Source organism: Rhinolophus hipposideros (genome assembly GCF_964194185.1).
Source record: "Rhinolophus hipposideros genome assembly, chromosome: 8".
NCBI lineage: Eukaryota > Metazoa > Chordata > Mammalia > Chiroptera > Rhinolophidae > Rhinolophus > Rhinolophus hipposideros.
In genome coordinates, this window is record NC_138054.1 from 88,500,942 (window position 1) to 88,519,710 (window position 18,769).

At 54.0% G+C, this 18,769-nt stretch overlaps 1 protein-coding gene across 1 annotated transcript in view; it reads left to right on the plus strand.

The window, feature by feature from the left end:
* Positions 1 to 18,769, plus strand: part of CASZ1 (castor zinc finger 1) — a 139,749-nt gene that overhangs the window by 23,398 nt on the left and 97,582 nt on the right. The window contains exon 2 of the mRNA XM_081055783.1: positions 9,335 to 9,489. The gene's annotated coding sequence lies outside the window, so the exon portion shown is untranslated. The remainder of the gene's footprint in view (positions 1 to 9,334; positions 9,490 to 18,769) is intronic.

Below are 18,769 nucleotides of genomic sequence, written 5' to 3' on the forward strand. Positions count from 1 at the left end.
GAGAACTGCAGACAGCAGGGAACCAAAAATCCATAATAATAGTAATAAAAAAATCTCCTAAGTAAGGACATTTATCCTGCCTACCCTGAAACCAGAACAATCTGTGCACTTCAGGGGAAAAAAAAAAGCTGAAATGGAAACCAGACCAAGTGGGGTCATCGCTCCCGGTCCCCTACACCCCTCTGAGTGCTTTGGAAAATAAGCAAAACCAACGTGGAATTTTCCCTGATTCCATTTCTAGCAGGGCTCAGTTCTTGCTGGGAGTCTTCTTTCATCATGGATCTTTCAAGGGGATCTGTCTGCTTCCCTCGTTCTGAACCTCGATGTAGTCCCCTAGGGGAGGTGAACGAGGCCCGTGACTGTCCCTCTTGGGAAAAACCAGCCTGTCCAGGCCCGCAGAGGGTGGAAAGCGTGTCCCAGGCTTGGGCTGTTGGTCCCGGAGCTCCTGGCTCTTCTAGAAGGTAGTGGGAAAGGGTGGTCCAAGGTAAGAATCTCGTGCGTTGTCTTTTGCAGACAGCCCCACGACCTCCTGCCTTTTTAAATATCTAGACCTGGGTGATGATTGCAAAACTGCTGAGAAACTTGTCAGGAACTGACTCCAAGGTGGGGCTGGGAGGAAACTGGATCCCACTGGCAGCTTGGCTGCTGGAGAATCGTAGGCACAGCTTTGCCTGTGGACACCGGGCCTTCTGAGTGCCGGGCATCTAGGCAGAAGAAGCTCGAGGGACAGAGAGGACCCATGACCACAATGTCTTCTCCTTCCCCATCCAAAAGCTGCAGGCCCAAAATACGTTTTCTCCCTGATTATAACTCATGCTTGTGGCTCATTGGAAAAATACAAAACAGTGTGAAGGAAATCATTTAAAAATAAGTATTGTAGTTTTTAAAAGTATGGGTTTAGGGGAACAGAGAGACCTGGGTTTGTGCCCCAGCTTTGCCACCCAGTAGTGTGACCTTGGGTGAGTCGTCACTTAAAATGGCTGAACCTCAGTTTCCTCATCTATAAAGCGGGCATAATGATCCTGGAGGGTGGTCAGGATTCAAGGTGATGATCCACATAAAATACCGAGCACTGAGCCTGGCACACAATGCCCTTAAACATTAACCATTTCTGTTATTGTCGTTAATAGTGATTATGCCACTGCCTTGAGATGATACGCTTTAAACTTTTTATTAAGATTTGTTTTTATAGCAATGAAGTGATCTAACCCTGTGCTGTCCAGTATAGTAGCCTTTATTCACATGTGGCTATTTAAACTTACATTAACCAAAATTAAATAAAATAAAATATTCAGTTCCACAGTCATACCCCCCCACATTTCAAATGCCCAATAGCCACACATGGCCAGTGGCTGCCATACTGGATAGTACCAAGATTCCGACTGGATGGCATTCTAAACAATCTGAGTCATCTGAGTTTTTTTACTTATTACCGTATTTTGCCGTATATAATGCACCCCTTTTTTGGCCCAAATTAATGAGTGAAAAATAAGGATGTACATTACACATGGGTAGTACTAATGCCATATCTATGTAAATGTTTTTAATTCTTTTATTTATACTTACGAGTTAAAAGTCTAACTCTAGAAATCAATAACAATATCCGTATGCAAGACAGAACCCTGGAATACGATAATCGGTTTTGTTGAACTTACCATGAACTTGCAACAAGGAAGGGTTCTTGGTCTTCTATGATGCATAAATATCATAAATTTGTTACCAGTACATAACATTTCTTGTACTTTGTATCTATCTGTTCTTGTGTTTTGTAATTATTTGTTACATAAAATTTCTTGTGCCATAATATGTTAAAAAAAATAAATGCTGAGATTCCTTTATAATATAAAAACAAGTACCTAAATGTAAACAAATAGAAATTTGAATTAAAAAATTAAAACGAAAGATTGTCCCCCAAAAAAAACCTTGGGCCAAAAACGAGGTGCGCATTATACACGGCAAAACATGTTCCTTTCTTGCTCTCCGTGAATATCTGTTCATGGCTGCATAGCAGTCCATGGTGGGGCTGAATCACACTTGTTATTGGTTTGAGTCTTTGTTCCTGGGATGTGGGAGCATTCTCTGGGCTCTGAATGGGCCCACTGGGGTTGCTCTTCTCAGCACTGGCACTGTGGCACTTTCTGACTGGTTCCAGGTAACCAGGGATTCTGGGAGGAGCAGGGCCTTGCCTGCTGATTGGCAAGTGGTGGTGCCAGGGCAAGGAGCGGGGGTTGTGCTTTCCCCCCTGAGTCGGCCCTGGCAGAACAGGAGGGGGCTGCCCTAGGACAGAGACCAGGAAGAGGGACATGGCTGAGGTAGTAAAAATGAGACTGATGACCCACTCTCCACTGACCCCAGGGTCCCGGTATACTTCGGAACCCCCCCCCAGGGAGCCCCTAGGGAACGAGTGGCCTTTCTTGGTGGGGAGTGAATGCCATGGTGGGGGGCTGGCCTGTCTCCGGAGACCTGTGCAGCCCTCCACATCCCAGTGAGGGTCTTCAGGCTTCCAGAAGGGCTCTGACTGAGATAGTTGTGAGATTCCAGGGTGGTGGTGCTGGGGTCCCAGGTTGGGGGGCAGCTCCAGGAAAACTGCAATGGCAGGTGACCATCCTTGTGACTGAGGTTGGCGGAGTGAGCATTGGGGTGCCAGGGTGGTGGCCCAGGCTCCTTTCCAGCTGGGTAGTTCTCCCTGGCTGAGAGCAAAGCTCTAGGTGGGGGGCTGTGGGCAGGACTGACTGGGGAAATAATCCCCGGGGCAGTGGGCAAGACAGATAGGGAGAGCCGAAACCGGACCTGCTGATGTGGCCCTTTCTGCTCGCAGCGGATCATAAAATATGGCTCAGATTTTCATTACGGGCTCTATCGATTATCTTCTGGGATGGATGAATTATAGAGAACATTAAATTTTTTTTAAAAAAGCAAGTGAGAGAGGAAATATCTGAATGAGTTGGGGTGGTCGATGGCAGAAAGGGCTGAGCCACCGAGCCTGCATGGGCTCCATCTCTGAGCAGGGTGAGGATGAGACCACTCAGGGCAGGTAGCCTATGACTCCAGCTCTCAGCCTCCCAGGCCTCCCTGGGCCTCCCTGGGCCTGGCCTTGCAATAGGGGGCCATAGCTCCCTTACGCTCCCTTCTCTCTTTATCCCCTCCAGGGAACTGCCTAGGTTCTGGAAAGGCAGCTAGTTGGGTTGTTCACAGGATTCTGACCCAGAAATAGGAACTTTCCCGGGCTTTGGGCCTCTGTGGCTGGGAGGTGGGCCCCAAGATCTGCTGTTTTCCCTCCGGGAACTCCTGATTCTGGAGATGCCTGCCTGGGCAGAGGGAAGGGTCAGAGGGCTTCATTGGTCTCCTGGGGTCAGAACTGGGACAGGAACTACTGAGGAATGTGGCCACCTGGGCCTTTTGGCCCCCTCAGCTTTTCCCTGCTCCTTGCTCCTTCCATCTGTTGTCACTGGCGTGGAGGATTTCCGTTTTCCTTTGTAAGCTTGGGGACAATGTGTCTGGGTGCCGCTGCTGTGCAGCTATCAGGTCGGTGCAAAAGTAATTGCGGTTTAAAAGGTTAAAAATAATTGCAAACACTGCCCTTACTTTTGCACCAACCTAATACGTCCAGTCTGGGACGAGAACCTCCTGAAAGCCCATCTCTCCCTTGCTTTCTCCCCACCCTCGCCCCCTCTCTCTCCTCACCAAGCGGTAGAGTGAGCGGTACAATGTGAATTGTCAGACAGGCCTGGGTTCAAATCACTTCCAAGTGTGTGACCTTGGGTGGGTCACATCCCTCCCTGAGTCTTAGTTCCTCAACTATGCAGTTGAGATAATAACCTATACTTTGGGTTCTTGTGGAGATGATACGTATTAAGGTATTAAAATCCTTATATTTAATAAATATCAACGGTTATTTTCCTCTACTGTGGCAGAGTCTGGAAACCTCCGTCTCCTTCTCTTTATTTTGTCTTTTGATTTGTTATTATCTCCATTTTAAGGATGGGGAAACTGAGGCACGGAGAGGTTACAGTCATTTGCCCCGGGGTCACCCAGCTTGTAAATGGCAGAGCCAGGATTCATACGTGGCAGTCCAGCTCCAAAGCTTGTACACTAAACCACTAGGTTAGGCTGTCCCAGTGATCTGGTGGGGTGTGTGCGTGCGTGCGTGTGTATGTGTGTGCGTGTGTATGTGTGTACGTGTGTGTGCGTGCGTGTGTGAGTGTGTACCCGTGTCTGTGCTCGTGCGCGGTCCAACAGTCCTGCCCTCGTGGGATCTCCGGCTGACCCCACTTCCTGACCTTCCACACCCTTTGTGGCTCCCTCGGGTTCAGCGACCCCGGCATTTTCTGGGGCCCTGTTCTAGTGGAGCGTGTCCCCCCACCCCCAGCCCACCCCCTCAGCCTGGCTTCACCTAGGCTGCTGTGAAAAGGTGGTGGTTTCCGTGGATATCGGCTCTGTCTGGCGCCACGCCCTCTTTCGGATAACTCTGTTCCCTAGAGTTGATTGTTTTTGGCACACAGCTCTATAGACCTCATCCAACAAGTAGAAAGGGGGAGGGGGGGTGGAACAAAAAGGAGACAGATAGTAACTGTGGCGTGAGTGACCCACAAAGGGCCTCTGGGATGTGTGGGTCCCCTGGGAGTGCCCAGCCCGCAGCAGGAAAGCACCTTCAGTGCGGAAAGGCCACATAACCAGCTGCCCGGGGGCTCTTCTTGTGGAGTGCCGAGCATTCAGAAGGTGTTTCCTTCCATTTGAGCTGCGTTCTTGCCCCATTTTTTCTCCCTCAGAGTTCTAAAGGGCCCCATTTGCGGAGCCAACATAGCCATTTCCAGAGGCCACCTGGAGCCATGAGATGCCAGCATGGACCATTTGGAATATTTGCTGCCCTTGTTTCGGTTAATTGTGTATGTGTTTGCTCTGTTTGTGTACCTACCATCAAATACCTACTGCGTTGGGCGTACCCCTCGTAGGCTGTGTGAGATCACAGATGAAAAATGCAGTGAAAAACACTTTCGTGCCACAACACATCATGTAGGATTTCTGTATTAAGATGTGGATTTTTTTATTGTGTTTTTTTTTCCTTTTCCATACAGCCCTGGAGTTGGGCAATGTGCACGTCTGTGTTTCTGTTTTCACTCCGGGTGGTTTATGAAATCTGCTCATTAGGGCTCTGTCCTCTCCCCACCCCCGGCCTCATCTTCCACACCTTTGTCCTCTCGATGTGTATCTTTTCCCACCATCTCCTCCCAGTGTCTTCCCAACTTTGGGGAGGTGATGGGTGCTCCCCTCTCACATTCACCCAGGTGAAAAGCAGGGGTTCCTGAGGCCCTGCTTCTTAATCCCGAGGCAGATGCTCGTTGCAGAAGGAGGTCCCTATGTGGGCTAGGCAGCATCAGTCTGTCCCCCCACCCCCACCCCGGGATAAATAAAGCCCCTTAAGCTTGGCCCTTGTCTGGAGAGGAGAAATGGAAGTTGTCCCATCCCCACAAGACCTCCTGACTTAGAGTGGCCCTCTCCTGGGTGGCTTTCTTGCCCCCATGCGTCAGGTGACAGCATAGGGTGGCTCATCCCCTCCCTCCTCCAAGAGGACAGGCCCACAGCCCGGACCCCATTTACCAGGTAGGTTCAGGGGCTCTCCTGCTCACCAGGTGTGTCACTGTAGGTCTCACCTTCCTGCACTAAGAGCCCATCTAGAAGGCAGCAGCTAAGCGCGGCCTCTGCCTTCCCTCTGGTTGTGATCTCAGGTGCTTTCTGGTGGCTCTGGGATTTGATGGAGACCCGTTTGGAGGGCAGAACTGAGATTCAGAAGGGGCAGTAGCATTAGGTGTGGGTGGGTGCTGAGAGCCTGGGTGGGGATGAAGAGGAACTTTGAAGTGAGTGGGCCTCGGCGCCCGTCAGCCCTGAGTCCAGCCCTGGCTGCGGCACTTGTGAGCTGTGACCTTTGGCCCTTCCTAATCTGTCATATCTCTGTGCCTGCCCTTCCTAATCTGTCCATGGGGGCCATAATCCTTCCTCCCCTGTGTTGTAGAGATTCGGTGCCATCACGTGTGGACAGCACATAGGATGGTGTTTGGAGAATAGGAGGCATCAGTTAGTTCTCACACAGGCCTATCGGCAAAGGGTGAACACCACTCATCCAGTGTGCCCTCTCCTCCCAGCACGCCTCCTGGCACATAGTAGGTGCCCGGTCAATTCTTACTGGAGTTTGGAGGGGGATCAGGTAACCAAGCCGTCCCCTTGAACCCAAGGGTTATTAATTCCTGGTGCTAATGGAGGAGCGGGAGACACCAAGACACAGGTCGGGGATTAGGGGAACTAAACAGAACGGAGCGTGAAAGTCACCGCGAAGTATTCTGTCCTTGGAGAGACAGGATGAAGCTGCCCCGGCCCATCTGATTCTGACGTGAAATCAGGGACCACTCGTTCAATTCCGTAAACACTCACGCTGCCCACTGTGGGCCAGCTGTTGTGCTAAATGCTGGGGGCGCACAGATAATTACGACCTGGTCTCTGCCCTTGAGGAGTTAAAAACCCAGTGGTGGTGACAGACTCGTGAACAAATGACTTTAGTCTGGTACGGATTTAAATACCACAGTGAAGGATACATGAGGAACCAAGTAGAGGGTCATGTGGGCCTGCTTGGGGTAGATTCTGGAAGGTGACCTTGAAGAGACTTGGAAGAAGAGGGCGATCGAGAACATTTCTGGAGCATTGTTAACACTTTTCACGTCTCGTTGTTGCTCACCCACCCCAGCTGCTAGGTAGGAGGGAAGCCAGCACTGTCTTCAGTTGACCAGTGAGTAAACTGGGCCCCAGGGAGAGGAGATGGTTTGTCCAAGGGCTCACGGCGAGTTAAGTGGCAGAACTGGGACTCAGAGCCATGTCTTCTGATTCTCAGCCCAGTGTTATTTCTGTCACTACACATGGCTCTCACGCCTTCACCCGGAGCTGCTGGCCAGAGAGCTCCATCCTCTGGGCTCAACACCTCCTGACCGGGATTTCTGCTGCTGCCATGGCCCCGGGGCCTGTGCCGTGGGAGGGCCCCTTCTACGGCAGGCCCCGGGGCCTGTGCCCTGGTTTGGTAAATGGGTCAGGCCACTTGGTTGGGGACAGTCCCTGAGCGAGGCCACACCCTGGCAGGGCTGGAGGATGGCAGGAATGGGGAAGACTGAGGAGGAGGAGGAGGAGGAGGTCTGGCCACACCCTTGATTCAGTGGCTCTTGCTGCCAAAGCTGAGAAGCTCCCTGTGCCTTGGACATGCCTCTCCCTCAGCTGGAGGAGGCCAGACGAGGGCCTCGCCGGGACTAGGGACACCCTCTTCCCCTGTGACGAGAACCCCCTTCTGAGCCAGGATGTAAGACCCTGGTATCCATCGTGCACGTTCACCATTCATGTGTGGTCAGACTCCGGCCTCTCGTGTTGCTTGCCAGGAGTCAGGGTGCTGCGAGTGTTTCTCTTGACCTTTTCTCCGGGGAAATGTGTATGCCTGGAAAGGGGGAGTGTTGGCCGCCTGGGTGAGATGCCGGCTCTCAGGTGGGGCAGGGGTCATCCTGATGGGTATTGGAGTAGAGCCCCCCCAGCAGAAGAGTGTTCTGGGGTTGGGGAGCGGTAGGGGGTCCAAAGCACCCCTCCCTCTAGCTCAGAGGTGTTTGGTTGGTGGGTGGGCTGCCCAGGGCTTTGGGGGATTCTGGACCAACAAGCAGGGGAGTGTCAGAGCCCAGAGGAGTGAGTCTCCCAGTGGCCCTGAAGTTCCCATTAAAGTGTTTTTTCCTCTTTTTTAAAGAAAAAAATATTCCCAAACTGGAAAACAAAGGAAATCCACTTCCCCCAAATCACACGAAACTCACATTAGGGGCCTGGCGAGAATCCATGGGAACCAGGAAACCTGCTGTTAACCCTGTATCTGCTGAAGGGTGGGGTGGGAGCTAGGCTGATCCACGCCTGGGACCACTGTCACTGGCCCTGCCTGAAGGCTTCCCCCAGGGAGCTGGTCTCAGTGGCATTGCCAGAGCAGAGGTAGGGTAGAGCTGATGCTGGAAGCCCTGCCTTCAAAGCACCAACTTCCCCTTCCATGCATGGCCCAACCTTGGGAGGCAGGAGAGGAGGGCTTCGTGCACTCCAGGGAGGCCCCGGGGTATCCCAGGGCTGGGCCAAGTTGGAGAACCTGCTGGGCAGCTGCCCACACCATGCCATACTGTAGAGTCAGGGCCGAGCCCACTCACATGCTTTGGGAACATGGGCCCTGTGGATGCTGCAATCCCCCAGCCAAAGGGGAAGGAAAGGACCGGACTTTCGGCCACTACCCTCCCTGATGCCAGCCCTTTATGCAGGGTGGGTGGGGGAGCGGAGAGAGAGCCCCCTCTGGGTTCCTGCACCCCACCATCACATCTATGCAGCTAGACCTCCAGGTCTGGGAGGCTGTGCACTGAGGTTAATAGTGTGTTTGTGTTTGCACGCACATGGGCTAATTTTTCTAAAAAGGCCGAAAATATTTACAGGTTTGAAGTTGAAACGCAAACAGGAAAAGCCCTTTAAAAAGTGAGTGTAGTGGATATTCAAAACAGGAATCACCATGGAAACACCACAATATTTGCTTAAATTGACACAAAGGTTGCCGGTAGCCGGGCACCGACTTTCTTTGGCCACTTTTTTTTGGCCCACCAACACCTATAACAAATGAATCTCAACGGCCCCCTTTCAGGGTATGTGCACACACCCTGTTTTCTTTTTTATGGGGTGAAATGGCAGAGTATCAGAGGAGAGGGGGAAAGGGAAAGAGAAGAAGCCAAAGTCACCATCCTGGGTAGCTGCAGAGACACCTGTGGATTCCATTTTTAGAGACTCCCATAAGGCCATCGGGGTGGGGGGGTCATAGGAGCAGCTGGGAGCTGACCAAGGCAAAGGCTGGAGGGAGTGCGAGGTTGGGGAGCCCAAGGGTTGATTCAGTTGCACGGGTCTGATCTGGTTTCCAGTGTTGGCTTGACCCACTGTCAGGCTGACCTTTCACCCCTGGTGCCGAGGGAGCCTTGGGTGTGACCACTCTGTTGTTACCTGGGGTGGCACCTGATTGGTCTATCATTGTTTCTACGTTTGATTCTTTTGTTAGGTGCAACAGCTGCATAGCAATTGGCTAATAGTTGTGCAAAGTGTGCATTGGTCATAGGGTCAAGCATGGCACGCACCACAGCAATGCCCTCTGCTGACTGGCAGGCAGGTCTGAGAATCTCTTACCTTGCTGGCTGGTTACTGCACAAGGCATCAGAACCCTACCCTCTGTTGCCCCTCTCTCTGTAGCAGCTCTGTGGGACTCCATTGTAGCCTAATAATCCGTTTTCCTTTCTCCTTTTGATAGGCAAACAGGCATTGCTGGCTAAAGGCAAAGCCCTCTCCATCCCATCTGCCCTTGCAGCTGCCACAGCCATCAGCCCCTCCTGTAGAAGAGGGTCCTGCAGCTCCAGTGGTGTGCTTTGGAATGGACTTCGGACCCCAGCCTCTTGGGCTGCAAAGGTAGCTTATTCCCAATATGTCCCTGGGAAATCGGGGTGGGGTTGTGTTGGCGGGTTCCTCCTTAGGGGAGGGCCTGCCCAGGCCTTTCTCAGTGGGTTCTGAGCTGGATGGTGGTAGCTCAGGCACCCTAGGTGAAAGTGAGAAAAATGTAGGATTGAGAAAAGAGCCGTGGCCTAGGAGCAGGACACCTGCATACTGGCCTTGGCTTTGCTGTCGACACACTGCTTCCTCCCTTTGGATCTCGGTTCCCTGCCCATAAAATAAAGAGATAGGAATAACTGATCTTTAAGAATCCTGCCAGCATTACCACCCAGTGCATGGCACTGAATGGTGCCCTCAGTGTGCAGGTATTCCAGGTGAGGCTTGTGCCCTAGCAGACACCACTCCTGGAGCAAAGCATCAGGCCATTTCGCCATCTCTGTGAACGGTAGGTCCAGCCTATCTGCACATCCAGACACTGCTGTCCTGCTCTGAGCTCATGTGTACTTGGGGCTCTCTCAGGTGGGCCTCCAGCCCAGGTAGGACCCGCCTTAGAGGAGAAGCCACAGGTGTCTTTTGATCCAGGTTCAGAAATCACCCCTTACCTAAGGCAGGTCACATGTGCCAGAGATGAGTAGTCCAAGGGGATGGTACTGGCAGGTATTTCCCTGCAGGTATCAAACGTGGTTTTGGGAGTAGAGGGTTCACCTGCGGCAGGTGACTTATCACATATTGGCCATTGTTCAGTGTTTTCTTAGGATCCCAAGGGAACCAGCCTAGAGGGGTTGTATGTTGGTAGAGTTGATGGACAAGGTCCTAGAGCAGGGGTTGAGGCGGAGGGCCTAGAGATGGCTGGAGGGCAGGGCTGGAGGCCGTTCCTCCAGGGTGTGCCAGAGAGGACCCAGCGGCCCAGCGTCACGCTCCTGTTGTCTCCCTCTCCATGGGCACCACGAGCAGGCATGTCCTGCCCCTCCCTTCGTGGCCAGGCTCTGCAACTCTGGACTTTGAACTTGCAGGCAGAAAGCACTTGCAGAGACGATGTCTTGGTGCCCACTGGGGTTTGAGAGTTCCCCAAAGCTGTAGGCCAGCTTCATTTCAGGCCATGCCACCTCAGAGACTAGCAGAGGCCTTAGACACAGCCCAGGAATTTGCAAATCGGATGTAAATGTGGCCTTTTCTTGCTGTTGCGGGGCACCCATGTGGCTAAGACTGTTCTTCCTGGTGTCCAGAATGCGGTCCCACTCCAGGAACTGGTCTGTCCACGCTGACACTGTGCCGACATCTCTGATGGTGGTGGGGCTGTGGAGACAGCTGGCAGCATAGCCGTCTAGCTGGGTTTCGGCACCAGCACCTGCAGTCCCCACGCCTTCCTGGATTCTTCTTGCCCGCCTCTGCTTGATGAGCATGGGTCCTGGGACGGCAGGCCCATGCGTCTTCGTGCCTCTGGATGAGGGGCTCCCTAGCTCCGCTGTGCCCTGCATGTGAGCAGGTTGCCAAAGTGCCTGTGGCACCCCCGTCGAGGGGGGACGCTTACCTGTTCTGTTCTCTTACCTGTTACCTGTTCTGTGGCAGGCTTTTTGTTTTCTTCGTTCCCTTGGCAAAATATGCCCATTAGCTTTTCCCTTTCTGAAGTTTCCACTCAGTGCTGACTCCCAGGGGCCATGCCAGCTGGGATTTGCACCTGCCATAGGGTTTGGGCTCCACGAATCCTATGGGACTCCTGCATCCTGGCGTTAGCCGGCTTCATAATGAAGCTCGGGAACTGTGAGGGCTCCGAAAGGGACTGTCATGGCTGAGCCCCTCCTCGCTCACCCAGCCCTCTCCAGGCACTGGGTCTGGCCTCGGGCTGGGGCCCTCTGTGGCAAGGGCGACCCATGGTCTCAGAGGTGTCCTGCTTCATGACACCAGAGTGTGGGCGAGGGGACAAGTCCGTGCCTGACCCTGGCCCATAGGTCTGATCCTGTCTAGCTCAGATTCTCCCCATTTCTGCCTCTGCCGTGGAGGGTTTGGTTATATTTATTCTTCAGTAACAGAGGGCGTGGGGCCTGCCAGTCCCTGGGGACACAGTGGACAAGACAGCCCTGGCTCTCCTGGAGTTCTGGTTGGGCAAACAGACAATAAACAAACCCACAAAAGAACAAGGAAACCATTAGTGCAGAATGGACATAGGATGAGGTGGTGGGAGGGGAGTGGGCAGTCAGTGGAGGCCTCTTTGAGGGGGTGACAGTTAGCGGAGATCGAAGGATAGGAAGCAGACAACCATCCAAAGGGCAGGCGGAAGAACATTCCACAAAGAGAGAGCAGCTAGTCTAGAGGTCCTGAGGTGGGACGAGCTCAGTACGTTTGGTGAGCAGAAAGGTCCCAGTGGCCGGGAGGTGGAGGGTGGGGGGAGGAGGGTAGGTAGGGCTTAGGGTGACCAGAAGCCACTGGAGGGTTTTAAGCAGAGAGGTAAAATGATCTGATTTTTGTTTTAAAAAGATGGCTGGGGCTGCCATGGGGAGACTGGATTGGAGGGTGGCCAGGGGAGGAACAGAAAGCCAGAAGGGAGGCCGCTACACTGGAGTGAGGGGCTGTGGCTGAGAAGAGAAAGTGCAAATGGAGAGAAGGGGGCAGAGTCCTCCTGTGTTCAGAGGGAGAATGAGCAGGACTTGCTAATGGACTGACAGGGGGGAGGAAAGGCCCCCGGGGGACTCCAGCATTCCCGGCCTCCTGATGGGTGGCCCTTCTTCTCTTCTCGCTCATGCTCCGACCCCAACAGTGCGCGACCCCAACAGTGCCAAGAAGGACCCATGCCGTTCAGAGGCCAACGTCTTGTGGATCCGGGGAGAAGCACCATCCTGGTTGCTAAGAAAGCTCATTTGAGTGGCGTTCTTAGTGACCAAGGCCCCTCGTGGTCAGCAGCACGTGGATGGAAAGCCAGAGGTCTGCTTGTCTCTGGCACTGTTTTCAGCAGGGGTTTCTTCCACGCTCACGGTCCTTTTGGCTCTAAGACTCTGCACTGAAGCCTGTTTTGTGCCTTTGCCCCACGGGTTCTGTGCGGGGCCTGAGGTTAGGACTAGAAGCTCACATAGTTCCTCTCTCTGTGGCTTTAGATGTGATCTGTGTCCTCAAGGGCTGAGCATCTGTGTACCTTGTGCCCGGACGTACGGAACTGAGCAATGGGTTTGTCTAAGACCTCCTCTATTCCATGGGTCCTACATAACCTCCAGCCTTAGCTCATGAGCAGGGATTCTAGCAGTCTTTCCATGTGGAAAGTCTTTGCACAATTCATGGTATGAATTGCCATAGGTACCCCATCAGATTTGACCTGGGCCACGGTCCCTTTTTCTAGGGCCTCTGACATGAGGCTCCATTCTCCTGGGTCCTGGTATCATCTTCTTGGGCCAAATGGGGCAGACAATCCCAGTGATGCTAGAACAGTGAGTGATCCCCGACCCCCCTGGATGGGCACTGCACAACTCAAACAGCAAGCCAGAGGCCTGGCTGCAGCAAGTGTGAAGCTGTCACAGTTTTTTGTGAGGGCCCCCGTGAGTGCTTGCCCATGCTGACAGCATATTCCCAGCCATATGGGCCAGCTCAGCCCTCCAGGAAAGCTCTAGAGGCCTGACCCCAGGGGGTGTGACAGGAGGGAACAGGCTGGTGACGTCTTGTGGGGGGTGACAGGGACATCCCAAGCGTGCAGCTGGTGCCTCCGCTTGGCTCCAAGGAGGGGGCAGCCAGTCTTCCTGGGTGTGCCTGCTGGCTGGCATCAAAACATGGGGCTGAGCCCTGGGGGAGGGTGTGTCTGGGTGGGCCGGCGTGTGTCTGTGCATGCGTGGGAGGCTCTTCTGCCCGCTGCCCCTTTGGCCTGCACTGCATCGCGGCCTTCACTCCTAACTGGACTGGACAGTTCTAACTCCGTTCTCCAGGGCTTTGATCTGATGTGGGGCTGGCTCCTCCAGAGCACACTGCCCGGTGGGGGTGCGGAGGGGAGGGGTCAGGAGGGGGAGCTGCTGGCCGAGGGAGTGGGGGCCCAAGTCCTCCCCACCCCTGGGTGACGCCGAGCTTGGGAGGTAAGTAGGCTCCAAGGTCACAGCCCCTTTGGGCTGGGCGGAAGTGTGATGGGGAGATGGTTTGGGAAGTTATTACACCTCCTGGTTTCTAATCTGTGAGAATTCTGCTTGATGTTGCCGACACCCCCGCCCTGAGCCGCCTCCTTCAGTTCTTCCTGCTGCCTTCTGCCTTCTTAGCATAGTCGGGAAGCCCCCGGGTTCCACCAGGCACAGACCCAAAGAGAGAGGAGCTGGGAGGGGCTGGCAGCACCTACCCTGCCTGGAGCTACCCAGGGGCCTCTCCTCATTTGGTGACTTGGTTGCCCCAAAGGGGACAACGGCCCGTGGCTCTGGGAGGGTTAATGTCTTGTGGACAAGGGGAGAGGCACGTCTGCCCTGCTTCCATCCCCATGACCTTGGAACCTCCACAGGGAGAACTTGCTGGTGTCTGAGAAGCAATGTCAGGTTTCACACACGAGAGGAGTCCCAGAGGCTGTGAATGAGACTTCTCTCACAGATCTTCAGGCTGCTCCTCTTCTGTCTTCTCTCAACTTTCTAGAATCTACTCAGGTATAGTCCACCTGGTCCAGGTGAAAGTCCTTTAGCTCAGAGGAAGCCACACCTGAGGCATGAGGCTACAGTGGGGGGACCCTTGCAGTCCACCTTCCCTGGGACCCTTGGATGGCCGCCCACCTGGGCCGCCCACACCGTTCTCTGCGTGTTCCCCAGTAAATTAGCCCTCAGCATGGCATGTTCCTCTCACCACCCAGCTTTTCTATCCACTTTGGTTTCTTGGCCCCTCAGGAGCAGGAGCCTTTTCTGACACTCAGCCTTCTTCTGGTAGCCTGCGGGGTGGAGAACCCCCGTGACCAGGGTGGGTGAGAAGAGGGAAGGTGTAATTAATCACTAGTTTCTTCTCCAGAAATGCTAATCGGGGAAAAGCAATTAAAAGCAACTTTTTTCCCTTAGTAATCTGTGTTAAGAGCTGGTAATGAAGTTTAGGGCCGTTGTGACTCAATATTTCAGCTTCACTGACTCAAGTCAAAACAGTCCAAGCCCAGGAGTTTGCTGGTAGCTGAGCTGGGCCAAGAAAGCAGTCGGGAGTCCCGGTGTTCCCTCCGTCCCACCGCATGCTGCTTCCGGGAAGAGAAAGCAGCAGTCCCAGCTGGGAGGGGAGGTCTGGGTGGCATGGAGATGGGCACCTCAGGGCATCCCTCGGGAGACCCAGAGCCTGGAAATGCACCTTAGGGGAAATATTAGGACTAGAGTAGCATCTAGTGTGGGGGCAGAACTGGGGAAGGGTGGGATCAGATAGGGTCAGCGGGGAAGAGGTAGGTGCCCGAGGAGACCACTGGGGAAGGCCAGGGAGCCAGAAGAGGTGGTGGTCCAAATCCTGACCTCTGACCTCTGGTCATACATTTTTCATTTTCATCCATTCGTCAAGCATTCTTGGGAGACTCTGGGAACTGGGACTGTAGTGGTGAACAAACAAGGTGAGAGTGTCTGTCCTTGTGCCGTTTTGCATTTGAATGGAGGGAGGCTGATGAAAAATCAGATAAAGACATAACATACATGTTAGATGGCGTCGTATGTCCAGGAGAAAACTAAAGCAGGTTTGGAGACTGGAAGAGGGAGTGTGTGTGGCAGGGGGAGGTGGGTGGATTGTTCCTTAATTTTAGGTGTGGCGTCTGGGGAAGGCATCACTGAGATGGTGATATTTGAGTAAGGACAGAAGGAGGTGAGGGAGCAAACCACCCTAATTAATATCTGGGAGAAGAGCATTCACGTCAGGGGGAACAGCATGTGTGAGCTCCCAGAGGCAGGAGCGCCCCTGCTGTGTTGGAGGACAGCAAGGATGGGCATGGAGCCAGCGGGGAAAAGGCCATGTGAGGTCGAGGGTGTCCGGGTGGGGGGCTCCCCAGATCCTGCAGGGCTCATAACCATTGTTAAAACTCAGGCTTTTACCCTGAGTGAAATAAGAAGCTTTTTGAAGAGTTCTGAGTGACATGATCTGATTAGGCACAAGCTCTTTAGGAAAAAGCAAGACCCAACTGCGGCCGATGCCTCTTCTCACAGGTCCCATTTGTGCCCAAATCCAGGTCCGTCTCCACAGCCCCCCCCCCCCGCCCCTTCTCAAACAGGCAAGAGGAATCCTGAGGGGCCTGTTGGAGACCACCCTGCCCCAGCCTCTGCCTGTTTCCCCGATCCCACCTCGGGGAGCAGTTCAGAAACAGGGTCTTGTCACTTTAAGCAGCCCCCCGACCGGCTTCCCTGGCCTGCTTTATCTGAAGTCCAAATGCATGTTGTTCCAGGACCGATCCGCTTTAGCTAATTAATAATCTGACAGGAGCCACCCAGGGGATTAGCCGCTGAGCTGAGCTCCACCAAGCCCCAGCAAATGAGCCCTGTACTCCTTGGGGACATGGAGGTGACTTTGGGGGGTGCAGGGAGAGGGGACCCCCACAGGTGAGCCACGGTGTTGGACAGTGCAGAAGTGACCAGGGAGGGAAGGGTACAGGTAGGGGGACAGTTATGAGCAGAGCCTGTTGAAAGGCGCCTGCTGTTCCATCCGAGGTGGGCAGGGGCCTCCGCTCTCCCTCACTGCCCCTCACAGTCCTGCTCACCCACCAGAAACTATCCCCACCTGGCAGGTATTACCTGCTGAGGTGCAGGATGTGGTTGCCAGATGTAGCGAATAAAAATATAGGACACCCAATAAAATTTGAATTTCAGACAAACTGCAAAAATTCTTTAGAAGTATGTTCCACGAAGTATTTGGACATACTTACACTGAAAAAAGTATTTTCAGTTTATCCGAATTCATATTTCGCTGATTGTCTTGCATTTTCTGACAGCCCTGAGCAAGGAGGGCCAGAGGCTGCAGGTTCCCTCTCGAGAATATCCTGGAGGTCCCTCTGGAAGAGGCAGAACCTTTAGGGAGCTGCCTGGGGACTTGGCAAACAGGGTGGGACTGGGGCGTGGTGATCTCCGCTGGCATGGTACAGGGAGAGGAGAGTGGAGCAAAGGTCAGCCACTCGCCAGTCTCCAACCTACTCTAGTGGAGCCCAAGGGACACTTGGATGAGTAGAGTCCAAGTTTCCTCCCAAGGGTCTGTGGCCCCTGGGCTCAGGGAGCAAGTCCCGTGGCTACCTCCCCCAGGTGAGGCTGTTGTCTAGGGGAGGGCCTGAAATTCCTGGGATAACCTATCAGGTGGTCATCCGATAAGGACATCTGCTGTGAGCCCAGGAGAGGCCGGCAGGGATGACCCACTGTGTGGGAGGGGCAGGCCAGCTCAGGTAGCAGGTCAGGGATAACAGCCTGCTGTGCAGGGCTGCCTTCATGCTCTAAGGCCTCTGGGCACTGAACAGAAACCCCTGTCTACCGATCTCTCCAAGCCTAAGCACGGGGCCTACAAGTAGCCCCGGGCCAGCTTCTCAGGGAGGGTGTGCCATCCAGGGGGACAGAACTGCCTGAAATGTCATTCCAGGGGCCAGGAGGATGGTCTTTATTGGAAAATTTGATGGGAGTCCTTACTGCTCCCTCTCATGAGCCCTCACCCCAGCTTCATTCCTAGTGGTCAGGAGCTCAGGGCAGCGAGAGGGGCCTGCGGCCAGTTGGTGCTAGTCCAGCCTCCTGCAGCCAAGGGGCCTGATGCCAGGCGGGCACTGCCCCCGAGGTGGGAGCTCTCACTCCCACTCTGTTCTCTAGGAGTTAACAGCATCCTGTGCCCTGGGAGGCCTCCTCTTCCCCAGCCCCAGGCCGCCCTCCTCCCCGCCTTTCCCGGCACAGCCAGCCCAGCTGGGGCGTCTGGTGGTGGAGCAGAGGGGGGCTGGGGGTGCCGAGATGGTGGGAACCTCTTCCACTTCCCCGGCTCTCAGCCTCTTCCCCAGCGTGCCCGGCGGTTTGGCCCTGTTTCGCGAGCCGTCTGCTGCCCGTGTTGCCTCTGACCGACATCGTTAGCGTGGGTATTTATATTTCATTAACGACATTAAGCCCGAATGGCATTAAAAGCAAAGCTGGTGATAAACAGCTTATTAATAAACAGGGAGTGCTCCGTGCTGCCTGGCCTCTCCCAGCCCGGCGTTAACCCTTGCTGCCCTAGATGAATAGGCTTCACCCCAAAGACCATCCCCCCAAAATGGGCCCGGAGGAGCCATTCGCGTGTCCTCAGTCTCCAGGCTACTCTGAAGTCAGTGCCTTTTGGATCCCTTGTGGGCAGCTCAGGGTCACTGGGGCTCACAAAACCTGGCCAGATACTTCTTCACTTCTAAGCAAATCTTTCATCACCCTCTCCTCACTACTTTTGACTCTGGGAATAAAGAATTTAGGAAATGTGGCTTTTTTTTTAGGCTTATAAGTACTCCAGTCGTCCCTATTACTTTGTAGTTTTGTCTGAAAAGAGGCTCATAGAATATTTGGAACCGAAGAGAGTGATACTCGTGAAAATGATAAAAACAGCAGTCATGCTCCAGGTTTATTTACGAAGGACCAACTATAAGCAGGCCTTCAGCTGTTCACTCCACGAGCCGCAAGCAGCTCCCAGCGACCGTCCAGCTCAGGCTCATTTTTAAGTGGGAAAACGGATGCCCCGGAAAGTGAAACAGGTACATCACACAGGGGCTGGCACCGGGGCACCATGCAGCCTCCCTCAAAACAGGACCGGTGTGGCTGCGGCCGTCCCTGGCTCCTGGGCCTCGGACCTCCTGGGGTTTCTCAGCTGTGGCTCCAGCCTTGCTGGACCTGAGTTCCTTGCCCTTGGGACTGGCCACTCTATTACGTGATGCCCCTCCCTAGGTGAGTGTGCCTGTACAGGCTGGCCACCTGGAGGGCACTGCCATGCATCCCACCTAGGACCCGGAGGTGACAGCAGAGAGCCATGGGGGAATCCATGGGGCTGCAGAGGCCCCAGTAAGCTTCTGCTTCTAGTTAGAACAGCTTCTATGTGGTGCCCTCCTGGGGTGGGGGCACCAGACAGGCCTTGGGTGTTTGGGGTTATAAGTTGGTGTTTCTTGGATGTAGGGTCATTTCTTAACACTTCCAAAAAATGAGGACAGATTGGCCTGGGTTCCCCCAATCCCAGACCCCTAGATGAATTGCCCTTTCTAAACTTTGGCCCTACTTGGAACTCTCCCCACTGTGAACCTGGGCCGGGGATCTTGTCCTGCCTGTCTGTATGGGGCTGTCTGGGCCCAGGCCTGGCTGAGGGGGCAAAGGGCTCCCTTGGGGTTTTGCAATATAGAAGGGAAAGATGGAGAGGGAGCGTAAGGTGT